This window comes from Acomys russatus, chromosome 31 (assembly GCF_903995435.1).
Source record: "Acomys russatus chromosome 31, mAcoRus1.1, whole genome shotgun sequence".
NCBI lineage: Eukaryota > Metazoa > Chordata > Mammalia > Rodentia > Muridae > Acomys > Acomys russatus.
In genome coordinates this window covers 14250604-14254537 of record NC_067167.1, presented here as the reverse complement: position 1 = coordinate 14254537, position 3934 = coordinate 14250604, and the positions used below count along the sequence as shown (strand labels likewise).

General features: G+C 47.4%; 2 non-coding genes across 2 annotated transcripts; both read left to right on the top strand.

The window, feature by feature from the left end:
• The first annotated feature begins 2214 nt into the window (after nucleotides 1-2214).
• Trnad-guc (transfer RNA aspartic acid (anticodon GUC)) lies at nucleotides 2215-2286 on the top strand. Its single transcript has one exon. It is a non-coding gene; the product is annotated as a tRNA-Asp (tRNA).
• Nucleotides 2287-2925: 639 nt separating this feature from the next.
• On the top strand, nucleotides 2926-2997 carry Trnaw-cca (transfer RNA tryptophan (anticodon CCA)). Its single transcript has one exon. It is a non-coding gene; the product is annotated as a tRNA-Trp (tRNA).
• Nucleotides 2998-3934: the final 937 nt, after the last annotated feature.

The following is a 3934-nucleotide window of genomic DNA, read 5'->3' as shown; positions in this document are numbered from 1 at the left end:
TCTACCTGTGTCACTGTGCTGGCTGGTCTTATGTCAGCTTGACATACAAACTAGAGTTACCTGAAAGGAGAGAACCTTAGTTGGAAAAAAAAAGACTCCATAAAATCCAGCTGTAAGGCATTTTCTTAATTAGTAATTAATGGGGGAGGGCCCGGCCCAGCCCATCGTGGGTAGTGCCATCCCCTGGGCTGGTGGGCCTGGGTTTTATAAACTAATGCAGGCATGGTGGCGCACGCCTTTAATCCCAGCGCCTGGGATGCAGATGCAAGCGGATCGCTGAGAGTTCGAGACCCGCCTGGTCTACAAAGCGAGTCCAGGACAGCCAGGACTACAAGAGAAACCTTCTCAACAAACAAACAAACAACAAACAAAAAGAAAGCAGGCTAAGCAAGCCAGTAAGCAGCGTTCCTTCGTGGCCTCTGCCTTTAGGATCCTGCCCTGTTTGAGTTCCTGTCCTGCGGGGCTGCTATGTGGAAGAGCAAGGCAAATAAACATAACTCTGCGTAAGATTCTCTCTTTCAGCCCTATTCACCTGACAGGGAACTAAGAGGAGCGTCAACCATTCTGTGAGATGCGATTACTATCCAAACAATTACTTAAATTAACCAAGATTTGAAGTTTTCAATACTACAAACTGCCCGTTATGCTGTCTCCGTCCACGGAGCACTGCGTGTTCTCCGTACTGCCATCACATTTGTAAGCTGTGGTTTCACTCCCCATGCTGACACTGAGGAATGTCCCACACCAGCCGGCTCAGGTTAATTACCAGCTTTTCCTTTCCATTTTAGGAAGATGGGCAGCAGGTGCTGAGCTGCACGCTCCCTGGTCTGAGGTGACTCAGGCTCCCGCTTAGCATGTGTCACAACACAGGCAGGGCTTTGCCAGGGACCCGGAGAAGCGGGCCGTATGTGCCTCTTCTCCCCTATAAGGAGCAGAGCAAACAGGTGATTCATCTGGCCTGGGTTCCTCTTCCTTGTAGCTCCGCCAGCTGAAAGACCTAGGGCAGGTCTTTTTAAGTCTCACCCAGAAAAGGGGCATCGCCATAGTTACCACAGGGGCCTTTGGACCTAGTAAGAGTTATTGGAGAGTGAAACGTGCACAGGCTACAGGGTACGCAGGGGGTTTGCTTTTTGAAAAAGTTAGAACAGTTAGAAGCGGAGGAAAACACACACACACACACACAAAAGGGCCAAAACACACCCCAGAAATTGCCATTTCTGCCTACATTAAACAAATAAGCGCTGGAAACAGATTTTTTAAAAATTACCATGTAATTTATGATCTATAAAAACGCACTAATTCTAAGTACGCTGCAAGAACAGGACCCTTTAAGATACATTAGTGAAAGTTCTGATATATACTGTTATTGTCTGTCTGGCTTCTACTATGACATAAACACCATAAGATCGAGATTTACCATGAAGATCTCTCAGTACATCTAATATAATGTCTGGTACATTGTAAGTCCTGAATCCTTTTCAATCATGCCTGTTTACCTACGGCTGTATAAACGTACGTGGTGACGAAGTTAAAGTTTGTAGATTAGACCCTCCTTGTTCTCCTGGGGAAATGGCTCGATCGTGTTTATGAAACAGCTCAGCATATCAGCAATGCTCCTATTGGTCCTGTTGCTGTGGTTTCAAAGCCCTGTGTTAGTCGATGGTTTATCTTTGTTTTTAATTCTTTAAATGTAGTATTGCTTAGTCATTTACAAACTTGCTCCTGTCATTTTTAAGTCAGGGATATAGGAGACGTCAGGCTGTCAGTAAAGTTTCTTTTGAAGGTAGCTCATCAAGAGCGCGGATCCTTTTGAGCCATGAACGCTGACTAATCAGTTGAATACTCACATTGATCGGAGCAGCTCCGACTGTACTAGAGATCTGGCACCATACAATATACTTAACCTCAACTTACGAACGAAAATACGAATTTGTGAGGATCTCAATTCATATGCGCTTCCATCACGCTTAACTCAAACACAAAAGCTATTTGGAACGCTTAGAGCTCCGGTAAGGTATTTTCCCGTAGTTCCCTAGCGTTAATTCGGAAGGGTATTTTGTTCTAAAGAGACAAGAACGAGCGACGTGTCCAGGTAAACAAGTGCAACAGCCATTCCAAGTGGTCCAGTTTTCAAACATTTATTCGCAGAAACTGGAACCAGGAGAAACGTTACCTTTCCTTTAAAAGACTCCGGGAGGAGGCTGCTCTCACAGCTCCTCGTTAGTATAGTGGTTAGTATCCCCGCCTGTCACGCGGGAGACCGGGGTTCAATTCCCCGACGGGGAGGTAGCGCTCTTTTTTTTTTTTCCTCTTTGTAAGCCCAGCATCAACCGTTTGACGTTCTGTTCACATATGCTGAAGAATCATTTGTAAACCAAACACTGTGTCCTTCTCGGAGCAATCGCCTTTTAGTTCAACACTCCCTGTGAGGAGAGAATTCGCTGTGTCTCAGAAAACACGGTTAGCGATCTTGGTCCCCGGGCAGTGCAGGGCAGGAAATGAAAGTCGGTGTGAGCAGGCGCCATTTGGCACAGGCCCGCGCGCGTGCGCAGCGGCGTCCCGCCAGATTACAAAGGGAGGTCGGTCCCTCGGTGCGCAGGCCGCGTGGGGGAGGGGAGAGGGCGTGTCCACCGCTAACGGGTGGGGGCGGGGCGGCCAAAGCGGAAGCGGCTGGGGGGAAGAGGAGGAAGAGCGGGTTCCTTCGGCCCAGCCGATCTAATTAGACGCCCACTCGTTTCCCGCCTCCGCCGGTTACCTTCCGACATAGACGGAAAGCAAGCAGACAGGGACAGTCCATTGCCGAGCGGGCCCGCTCGGTCAGCTCCTGAGTGACAGGCAGGGAGCCAGGGCGGGGTGGGGGGGGGTGGGGCTCTAGCCGCCATGTCATCGGACTTGTAAGAAACCACGCGAAGCACAGCCCAGCAGGACCTCGTGGCGCAACGGTAGCGCGTCTGACTCCAGATCAGAAGGCTGCGTGTTCGAATCACGTCGGGGTCATGGGTGTTTTTGTTTCTTTAGTTACCGTAATATTGCTTAATTGTTGAAAAATAAGGCTTATCAAATATGGTAGCATCTGAATGCAAAATTTAGGCTTTGGAAACTGAGGAGTTTTTGTTTTGTTTTGTTTGTGTAGTTAATGTGACAATACTTTGAGAAATGGTCTTACAGCTCTGCGTTAGGATTCAGAACCCGCTGCGATTTTTCACAGCAGTTACATATTACGGTGCAGACTGTTTCTAAATAAATTAATTAATTAAATTAAATAAGGTTTTAATCTATTTGCCTTTTGAGAGCAAGATCGTGTACAACTTATAAAAATGATACAGGTTTTAAGCATCGGGAGACATATTTTAAGCCAGTGGTTGCCACACGTGGCTTTAATGGAATAAGTGCCATTGAAAGTAGCGTAAACTGGAACGGACTGATAGAGGGGAGAAACTAACTCCGCCCCAGGTCGTTCATTATAGTACATTACAAGGTGATGCAACCTGTTCTATCTGCATCGAAAAGGTGAGATTTTGCACAAATGAAATTGGTATGTTCGGTTTAAGCTAAAGTAAAGAAGTACTGTGACACTAGATGCCTGGTGGGAGAAAGGTTGGTTAAACACTGAACTGTCTATTCAGAAACTTCTTGTTGGAGCCCTAACTCACTCCTACCCCCATCCCCAGAAGCTTGGAATGCTGCTGTTTTGAGACAGGGCTTTTAAGAAGGCGATTAAGTGAAAATGAGGCTATTAGATGGAGTCCTGATACTGTCTGACTGGCGTCAGCCACCCTCAAACAAACCGACGACGTTGCCACCCTCCGCAGGGCAAGGAAAGGGAAAGGGAGCGAGCAGGACCTGGGTCCCTCTAACTCATTCTGGGGGGTGGGGTTGGGGAAAGCAGAGTTGTGACTTTGTTATTCATGACTTTGACAAGATCACAAAGACC